Consider the following 11,256-nt stretch of genomic DNA (forward strand, 5'->3'; position numbering starts at 1 on the left):
AATTTAAAATTTTAAAATTTAAAAAAATTTAAAAATAAAAAATTAAAAATTAAAAATTAATAAATTAAGAAGTATAAAAAATAAATAACTAATAAATAAATAAAAATAGAGAAATAAAAATAATAGGAAATATAATTTAGAAATTAATAAAATAAAAAATTAATAAATTAAAAATTTTAAAAATAGAAAATAAAAAAATATAAATAATTAAAAATAGATAAAAAATAAAAATCATTTAAAAATAAATTAAAAAAAAAATAAAAGAGAAAAGGGAGATCATTTACTGCAATCCCCCGTCTCACTCACTCAGCTCAAGACAGAAAATGTAAATGCGCTGCTCGTTTGGCCACAGGCAGCTGCTTCTATCAGGCCCCGCAAAGTGCAGCAGGACAAAGGGGTAACTCCGGTAAAAGGAAAGGTTAATAGCAAAGCAGGGAAGGGGGGCTCTCATTGGCATGGGCCGCACGTCGGCAGCCCCGACACTCGGTGATGGCTTCGAACTGCGAGCTGACATGAGATATAGAAGTGCTCCCTGAAAATAATTCAGAGTGACGGCCGCGCTGGCCTGAAAATGGAGAGGGGCTCAATATCACCCAGCGGTGGGGAATATGCACGAGCAGGGCTTGCCAACTGCTCCTGGTTATGTTCTGTAATAGTCCTGGATTTTACTGACCACTCCTCTCCCCACCTGCTCCAGGGAGATGCTGCTGGGGTTGGTTTGGATTTCAACACAGAAATCCCGGTGACATCTGTGGTTACATAACTGTCAGCATGGTCATGGCGTAGGGAATGTAAATAGTAATAAAAAATTAAATCAACTTTTTTTTTTTATTCCATCCCTAATGTTAATTTTATCAACAGATATCGTAACAGAGTTGAATTGCACTGCCCGTGCTGTGACACATAGGAGACAATCAAGGCCTGGAATTATTTTCATTAATAGTCTTGGATTTTCAGTAACAGTCTTGGATTTTCAATAACAGTCTTGGATTTTCAGTAATAGTCTTGGATTTTATTGACCTGATTGTTTTCAGTAAATAGTCCTGGATTTTACTGACCACTCCTCTCCCTACCTGCTCTAGGGAGATGCTGCTGATGTTGGTTTGGATTTCAACACAGAAATCCCGGTGACATCTGTGGTTACATAACTGCCACCATAAGTTCCCAGTTACGTAGGGAACGTAAATAATGAATAAAAATTAAATTTACTTTTTTTATTATTATTCCATTCCTAATGTTAATTTTACCAACAGATATCGTAGCAGAGTCAAATTGCACTGCCCGTGCTGTGACACACAGGAGACAATCAAGGCCTGGAATATTCTAAATATTTACAGTTCCCCAGCTGTTCATACCCCAATGTGCACACTGAAGGAAGCTCTAAGAAAGACACATAGATATTATGCCAGAAAAATAAAATTTTGAGTGCTCCAGAAAAAAAAACAAAACAGTTTATAAAGACATCCCCAGACCAATATTCATATTTTTTTTTAGCTCAGGGTGCTGTAAAAGAGCAAAACCAACACTCCAGAGCTGAGTTTGCCCTGCCACAAATGGTAAACAGGAATTAGAAATTTGAAATTATGTTTTTGCAGGTGCAAGGAGGGGCAGAGAGCCCTGGGGGGATGAGGGATCCCCTGGGAGGGCAACACCTCCCTGCCCACCTCCCCAGGTTGTCCCCAAAGAACAACAGGGTCCCTGTATCACAGCCAGGAAAAAGCTTCTTTTGGGTTTTAACAAATGGGAAAAGTCTCCCCGGACACCTGGTGGGGGTTTTTTTTGTTTGTTTTTAAACCTGGCGTGAACACGTTTGGAACGACAAGGAGAAGAGGTTAAAAATATGCTGAAGCAAAAATAGCTCCTCCATCCGCTGCTCGTCTGGGCGGTTGGCACTGGCCCTGAACACATGAATTACTGGGAGATTCAGGAGCTCTCAAAATCAAATTAAATCACCTAAATTGAAGAGAGGAAAACAGAACAAACCTCTTGGGTTTGCCCACATCCCTGTGAGCATTCCCCCTCTGTCCAGCTCTGAGAGGGTCTTTCCTGGCAGGAGCAGCACCAGGCAGGGCTCAGGCAGCCTTTGGACATGCCACAAGACAAAGCTGCTGCAGAGAGACAACCTGTCGTGTGGGGATGCCAAGGATGATCCTTCTCAGGCTGGAGATTGTTTGGAAAAGGAAAGCAGTGCTGGCCTGTGAGCCAGAGACACGAGCCTTCCCTCTGAAAGCAGCTCACAGCCCTCAGCAGAGATGGGCAGAATCACAGAGTGGGTTGGGTTGGAAGGGACCTGCACAGGTCACTGAGTCCAACTCTTTCCTCTATCCCAGGCTGCTCCAAGCCCCATCCAAGCCTTTGGACAATTCCAGGTGTGAAGCCACAGCTTCTCCCAGCTTTGGGTTGGAAGGGATGTGCACAGGTCAGAGCCCAACCCCTTTATCCCAGGCTGCTCCAAGCCCCAAACAACCTGGCCTTGGATTCCTCCAGGTGTGAAGCCACAGCTTCTCCCAGCTCTGGGTTGGAAGGGACCTGCACAGGTCACTGAGTCCAACTCCTTCCTCTATCCCAGGCTGCTCCAAGCCCCATCCAAGCCCTTGGACTCCTCCAGGTGTGAAGCCACAGCTTCTCCCAGCTTTGGGTTGGAAGGGACCTGCACAGGTCACTGAGTCCAACCCCTTCCTCTATCCCAGGCTGCTCCAAGCCCCATTCAGCCTGGCCTTGGATTCCTCCATGTGTGAAGCCACAGCTTCTCCCAGCTTTGGGTTGGAAGAGACCTGCCCAGGTCAGAGTCGAACCCTTTCCTCCATCCCAGGCTGCTCCAAGCCCCATCCAACTTTGCCTTGGACACTTCCAGATGTGAACCCACAGCTTCTCCCAGCTTTGGGTTGGAAGGGACCTGCCCAGGTCACTGAGTCCAATCCCTTTCTCTATCTCAGGCTGCTCCAAGCTTCATCTAACCTGGCCTTGGATTCCTCCAGGTGTGAAGTCACAGCTTCTCCCAGCTTTGGGTTGGAAGGGACGTGTACAGGTCACTGAGCCCAACCCCTTTATCCCAGGCTGCTCCAAGCCCCATCCAAGCCCTTGGACTCCTCCAGGTGTGAAGCCACAGCTTCTCCCAGGCTGGTTTCAGCCCCTGCACCGTGTGGAGCAGGGTGTGCTCAGCACTGTCCTCCTCTCACCCTCCCCTGCAGGATTTGGGGTGCAGTTAATACAGCCCCTGCCACATTCAGCTCTCCCTTTCCCTCCTTTGTCATTTTAAAGCTGCCATTGTGAGGACTCTCGTGAAATTATGTAAAGCCCGGCTGGTTAGATGAGGGCAACCTGTATTTATAACCCTGGTGTTGAAACACATACTAATTCCACATAAATCTGTGGCAAGTTAATCATGCCTGCATTTCCAATCCACTTTTATGAGGTCAGAGCTTTCAGTCCAGCACTCCTCCTGTGTGCCTGAGATGGTGGTGGTGGCTGTCAGCTGCTCCTCGGGGCTGGGACACCCCAAAATTGCTTTTTCCAGCCCCAAAAAGTGAACCAGCTCCTCCCATGAGCTGCCCCAGAGGGGTTTTACTGACACCTTTAGAAGAGTATTTTATATCCAGATTTCTTTAGATCTCCAACATCACCAGGGATTTTACTAATACAATAGAAGAGTATTTTATATCCAGATTCCTCCAATGTCACCAGGGGTTTTACTGAGACCATGCAAGAGTATTTTATATCCAGATTTCTTTAGATTACCAATGTCACCAGGGGTTTTATTGACACCCTTAGAAGAATATTTTTTATCCAGATTTCTTTAGACCCCAAACATCACCAGGGGTTTTAGTGACACCATAGGAGAGTATTTTATATCCAGATTTCTTTAGACCTCCAACATCACCAGGGGTTTTATTGACACCCTTAGAAGAGTATTTTATACCCAGATTTCTTTAGACCTCCAACATCACCAGGGGTTTTACTGACACCATGGAAGAGTATTTTATACCAGATTTCTTTAGACTTCCAGTGTCACCAGGGGTTTTACTGACACCGAGGAAGAGTATTTTATACCAGATTTCTTTAGATTTCCAATGTCACCAGGGGTTTTACTGACACCATGGAAGAGCATTTTACATCCAGATTTCTTTAGACCTCCAACATCACCAAGGGTTTTACTGAGAAGAGCATTTTATATCCAGATTTCTTTAGACCTCCAACATCACCAGGGGTTTTACTGACACCATGGAAGAGTATTTTATATCCAGATTTCTTTAGATTACCAGGGGTTTTGCTGACACCATAGAAGAGTATTTTCCATCCAGATTTCTTTAGATCTCCAACATCACCAGGGGCTTTACTGACACCTGCACAGCAGCTGAAGCTGGAGTTAAAGCTGGTTAACCTCCCAGCCCTCCCATCACAGCAATAGGAGGCAGCACAGCCCCTGGGGTGTCCTGTTGCACAAACTTTGGACCAGAGCTGGGAGCTGCTCTCAGCCTGCCCTGATTTTCCCTCTGTGCTGGGAACATGAATCCTCCCTCCTCTCCTGATGCTGCTGCTCTGCCCACCTTGCCCAGGCTTGGCAGTGGCAGAGATCTTTGTCTGGAGGACCAAGGAGCATTTGGATCCCAGCTCAGGATGGTTTTGGCAGGATTGGACAAAGAGAACAAACAGATTTCCTGCCACATGGAATAGCTGGAAGGAAACAAAGAGAAAATAACCAAAAAAATCAGGGGCACATCCTGTCACTTCCCATTTCTGCACCTGCATGAAATGCCCAGAGCTTGGAGGAACAAAGCTGAGCTCTGATGTTTGAGCTGCTCTTCCCTGTGGATGCAGTTATTGAGGCAGAACGGGGAAAGGTCACTCGGCCTCAGTTATGGTTCCAGTCCATTTCAGGGTTTTAGCACTGACACCAGCCCATAAATAGTAAAGGCATCATTTTGTGAAATAGATTTTTTTAAACTGTTCTGTTTATACTCGACTCAGTAAAACGTGTAAGGGCTTCTCACAGCAAGGTTTTGGAGGGCTCAGAAAAGGACTGACATCTCAAGAAAATAAAAGGAAATACTTCTGGCAGTTTGAATATCCAGCTTATATTTTATTTTATTTTATTTTATTTTATTTATTTTATTTTATTTATTTTATTTTATTTTATTTTATTTTATTTTATTTTATTTATTATTTTATTTTATTTTATTTTATTTTATTTTATTTTTTAGGTACCATTATTTTGCAATAAAGCACAATTATCTAAGCACGTTTCTCAGCTGGGAAATAAATTGGTCGGCAAGGTGACTCTAAAATGTGCAAAAGTTTTCCCAGAAAAACCTGCAGAAAGCCCCACACCAGGATTTCTGTGCTCAGATATCTGAGCTTATCACTTTGCTAATAACCATCAGCTCTCCATCCCAGCCAGGCTGCACTTCCAGCAGCTGAAATTAAAAATATTGACAGGAACAATTTCTGCCAGGCAAGAGAAAGTCCACACTGTTACTGTAATTTTTTTTTTTTTTTGTAGGTTCCTATTGAAATTTCCACGTGTGCCCTGTATTACCTGCCAACTGCTGCTCTCCGTTTATTTTGCATTTCTGAAATGTGAAATATTAACATGGAAAAAAAAATATAGAATAGAGGATGTAATTTCTCCTGCAGAATTGGGCTGGGAATGTGGTTTTATTAGAGCAGCACCTCTCCCTGGGCTGTCCCTGTCAAAGGAGAGTATCCAGAAAAATTCCAGGCAGGAAAAGCCTTGGGATGGAGCTGGGAGAGCCAAGGAGGCTGAACACTGTTCAAACTCTCTGTGCAGAGGAGAAATCCCAGGAGAAACAGCTCCTTGTGGCCTCTGCAAGGTGCTGAGTCAAATCCAAGAGGGAATTTCCCATGGGTTCAGAGCATTTTGGGTCTCCAGCCACTGATTTTTTCCTACCCTTTATCCCACATCATTCCTGCTCTCTGTCCTCCAACAGCCACAGCTCAAACTGCACAGCAAAACCCATTTATGAGGCTTTTGCCTCAGAATTCCAACCCTTCCATTACTTGGGAAAAAGCTTTTGGTCCGGGCCAGTTTTACATCAGCAGCTCATTGGAGGAATGTCACAATAATCCACTTTTGGACCACAAACCTTGTTTAGGGAGCTGCAGGCCACTAGGAAAAGCTCCCAGTTCCAGCCATATATGAAAAATAAATAATTGTCTTGGTGACACAGACAAAAGTTGGGTCTGACTGGCAAACAATCTCTTCTTTGCCTCAGAATTCCAACCCTTCCACAACCTGGGAAAAATGAGATGACACTTTTGGTCCAGGCCAGTTTTACATCAGCAGCTCATAGGATGAATGTCACAATAATCCACTTTTGGACCACAAACCTTGTTGGGGGGACTGCAGGCCACTAGGAAAAGCTTTTTATATATAAAAAATAAATCCAAATAAATCACCAAAAAAATCGGTGACACAGACAAAAGTTGATATAACTGGCAACAATCTCTTTTTTTTGTGGGTCCCCACAGCCCAGGGTTATGAGGAGAGGAGGGTGATCAAGACCAGCTCAGTTTCCCAAAGAACACACCACAACCCAATCCTGCTTATTTAGGATTGTTTGGAGCGTTAAAACACGTGGGGAAAAAAAAAAAAAATCCAGAAGAACAAAGCAGTGGTAATTACACTCAGTGGGATGTTTTGTACTCAATTCAAATGTAATGGGAGCAGTGCTGGGTAAATGCACACAGTCCCTCATTCAAATGGATGTTGCAGGCACAAGATATAGTTTTTAATCCAAATATATACAACATTAGGATTATTTTTTATTAATTGAAATAAAGCAACATCACACTGTGTGTGTGTGACAGGGCTGCCCAAACCCTCCTGCTCAGCCACAGCAGAGTTTGCTGGAGAATTTCTAAAATATTCAAATAGTTTTAAATTTTTTTTAGATTGTGCACCTCGGTTGAGATAGGATTTTTTAATTATTCTTTATTCTTTTTTTTTTTTTTTTTTTTTTTAAGTGTCTTTCCCAAGATCATTTCCAAGCCTTTTAAGTGAGAATTAAACCCCCATTAGGTGTGGGATCAATACTGGATCCAGGGCAGCTGTTAGAGCAGACCTTGGGGCAGGAGGGGAGGGAAAGGGGCACAGGGGGAATTGTCCTCGGAGGGCTCCAGGTCCCGGCAGGTCCCACTGGAGGAGCCAAGAGCATCACCCTGTCAGAGCCAAAATCCAGTGGAGCAGGATTTCAGATCCTGGCAGACACTTCAGATCCACCTTTGGGTTTAAGAACCCCCGAGCAGCCAAAAATCTCCTCCCACTTCTTTATTTTTACCTGGATCTCCCATGATTTATTTGAGTTTAGTTACTGCACATGGGATTTCTGTGTTGTTGTCTCTCAGACTTTTCCTCTGGACAGAATTCTGTCCTACAGCGGGAACATCCCAAAAATATTGTGAGCATCAGCCACTTCAGATCCACCTTTGGGTTTAAGAACCCCTGAGCAGCCAAAAATCTTCTCCCACTTTATTTGTACCTGGATCTCCCATGATTTATTTTGGATTTAGTGGGATTTCTCACTGTTGTTGTCTCTCAGACTTTTCCCCTGGACAGAATTCTGTCCTGCAGCAGGAACATCCCAAAAATATTGTGAGCATCTTCCTTTTTGCATCACCAACCTCAGGATGTGTCTGGGAGGCAGGAGGGGGCTGGAACAGATTTCCCATCACCTCTTTTTGCACCTTCTTTTCATCCTTTCTCGCTTTTTTTTTTTTTTTTTTTTTCCCCTTACCGGCTTTTGCTCCCATCTATGAAAAATCAGCAAATAAAAAGTTACATTAACCCCACCCTGACCTCCCCGACATAATACACTGAGGGTTGATGGGCTGCCTTTGGAGCTTCACTGAAAAACTGTCATTCCTCGGCATCCCAAGCACAGCCCAGGGAGCATTTACCCCATAATTAATATATTAAATGCATGAAAAATAGTTATACAGGGCCCCACCTGAGCTTTTTCCCCCCTACCACACACATACCTTTTCCAGGGGAAAAAAAGGAGGGACTCAAAAAAAATTAAAAAAAAAAAAAAAAAAAAAAGGAAGGGGGGAGAAAAAAAAAATAAAAAAAAGATAGATACAGCATGTGCACCATCAATATAAAAGCATCCCCTGAATAGCCATCATAAAAACTGTTCATAATTTTATAGCTTCATTCGTGCTGGAGCACCATAAAGGCAGGCCATATTTTTTACACTCAGGATGCCTCATAAAAAGAAAAAAAAAAAAGAATAAAAAAAACCTGAAAAGGAAGGAAGGAAACTTGGCATGGGGGACATGGAAACAGCAAAACCATCAGCTCACCTGAGCAGAAGATAAAAAAAATAAAAAAAGGTTTGGAATTTGTCCTCTCTGACCTGTGAGGTTCTGAATCCCACTGAGGCCATCAGAGTAATTATTAATTGGGAAGTCTTTAAGCTTTTTTTTTTTTTTTTTTCTTTCCCCCTCCTCTTTTTTCTCTTTTTGCTGACTGCATATTTGCCTTTTTAAAAGGATGATGGAAGGCCCTGCCCTCCAACTGTGTCCTTCAACTTCAAGTGGGCCAAGCATCTTTTTTTTTTTTTTTTTTTTGGTGTTTTGAATCCCCCTCCCTTTTTTTTCCCCCCTCCACCTCCCCAAATGCAAAATTCATGAGGCTGGAGCAGTGGATTAACAAATAAATTATAATGAAGGTAAATGGGTGGCGATAAAAAATAATAATAATAATAAAAAAAAAGAGGTCTCACCTTCACGTGGCAGAGGCTGAGCAATGTAATTTATTTATTTTCACCTAGGCTTGGGAAGGCAGGATTTTAAAGCATTTTTATCCTTTATTTCCTGCGATATATTTGGACGAGGCAGCTGTAAATCTGAGGGGAGAGGGGAAATCAAAAGGGTTTGAGAGAAATCCCAGCTCTTCACTCAGTTTTTCACTTTTCCTTCCTCACAGAGCTGGATCACAAAAAAAAAAAAAAAAAAGGAGAATTTTCAGCCACAGGAAAGTTTTCAAAGTAAACTTCATTTCAATTTTTAGTCAATATTTGGGCTTCGTTTGTTTGTTTTGTAGGTTAGTTTATTTTTTTTTCCCACTTTTTTTTTTTTGTTTTGTTTTGGGGTTTTTTGTGGTTTTTTTTTTTTCTGTGTGTGTGTGTTTTTTGTAATAAATCAACACTGAAACCACCAAGGTCCTGCAAAGAACCACTGATAAGGCTTCAATATTTGGTCCCCACATTAAGTTTTATGATTAAAGGAAGTTTAAAAGGGAAAAAAAAAAAAAAAAAGGAAGAAAGAAGCATTTTATTTATTTTATAAATAAATAAACCCCATCCCTGTCCAGGTTTTTTCTTCAGCTGAGCTGGTCAATTGTGCCTTAAATGTTGACCAGAGTGGGAGAGAGGAGACTTAAATCCTTTTGGAAATGGAGTTGGCAGGTTCTGGGGGTGTGTGACAGACAATAATGTATTTTATCACCAAGTGGGAAATTTTGTAGTGTTTGGGGTTCTCAGAATGGAGGTGAATGGGGAACAAGATGGAGGATTTAGGGTGGTGCCTAAATTCTAAATTTAGGGTGGTTCTTGCACACCTTTGTGACTTGTAATTCCTCTCTGGGTTGGAAGGTTTTTTCTCATGGGCTGAAATCAAAATCTGTGTCATCCTGGGCTCTGTGCGAGGGTCTCAAATTCAATCATCCCACTGGGAATTTGAGACCCCAAACCCTCTTGCTCAGGTTCCAGCCCTCCCTGCCAAGGTCTGGGACCTCCCAGGGCAACCCCAGGGATGCTCTGGACTCCCACACTTCACCTCCAAACAATCTTCAGGTGAAAACACCTTTACTTTGCCAATCCAACCGTGGTTATCCCAACGTGCCTCCAGTTTGGGGCGCTGGGAATGGGGACCCCAAGCTCTGCCCCTGACCCACTGTCCTGGGTTGTGGTGTGGGATGTGCACACAGTATTTATCCCATCCCCATCCCCATGAGCTGCTGGAACCAGGTGGGGCAGTGTTTTCCCAGGCCCCTCCTTTGGGCTCTTCTGCTCATGGCCCATCAATGCCTTGCCCAGGACTCACAGGGAACTCCCTCCAGGAGCTCTCTCTGTTTAATGGGCCACCAAGGAGCCACTGCACGACTCCTCATCCCATTGGGAGATGCTCCCAATGCCCAGGGGGAGGAGCCAAGCATTCCCACCTGGAGAGAATCTGGGATTTGGGACAGACAAGCAGCCCTGAGCCACTGGATTCCCAGAGGAGCAGAGCTCCCAGACCTTTCTGTGGGATCACTGCTTCAGGAAGAGCCCCTCACCTGGACTGCTCCCACCCCCCTGCTCAGGCTGTGTTCCCAGTGCTCTTTTGTATTATTGCATTGATTTTATTTTATTTTATCTTTTTACCTTTCTTCTTATTAAATTATATTTCTGACTTGGAGCCTCTCACTCGTTTTCCTTTCAAACCACGACACCCAACAACCCCAAAATCAAGGAACCTCCAGCCCCACCTGGAACCCCCCGGGAGCATCGCGGGGCTGCCTTGGGGAATATATATATATATATATATATATATATTTTTATATATATATATATATATATATATATATATATATATATATTTTTTTTTTTTTTTTTTTTTTTTTTTTTTTTTTTGCCTCTGGAGCAGCCTCATTTGTCTCTTTCATGTTTATTCATGGGGAGCTGTGACGGGACCCGGCTCCGTTGGGGAGGTGCCAGCAGGTGGCCCAATAGTGGGAATTAGTGAGGCACAGAGCAGCTCTGGTGCTGCTCAGGAATGAATAAAGCTCCTTGGAGGGGAAAAAAATAACAGCGAGGGGATGGAGAGGAGCAGGAGGAGCCCAATGTGCTGCAAGGCTCAGTTATGGGAAAATATTCCTGTTCTATATGTGCTGGTAACAGTCCCATCAATTATGGGAGAGAGGAACATCTTGGGGTCAAAAACTCTGAGATCACCTTTCCACCCCCTGAGGTCTGGTGTCCTGCTGGTGCCACCAGCATCTCCTCAAAGTCACCTCTGGACAGAGCTGGAGAGGTTTCCTGGGCTGTGTGGCACGTTATAAGGGTTAATTTTGTGGTTTTGTTTTTTAAACGCCAGATATGTACAGGTGAAAAAAAAAAACCAACAATCCCATCCTGCCTGGGATTTGCGCAGCCAGCAGCACCACAAATGGCAGGGAGAGGAGCTTTGTTTCTTCTGCTCATAATTATTTTTCATTATAAGTGTTAATTTTGTGTTTTCTCCAGTAGTTTGGAA

This window comes from Zosterops lateralis (assembly GCF_965231275.1).
Source record: "Zosterops lateralis genome assembly, chromosome: 19".
NCBI classification, from domain to species: Eukaryota; Metazoa; Chordata; class Aves; order Passeriformes; family Zosteropidae; genus Zosterops; species Zosterops lateralis.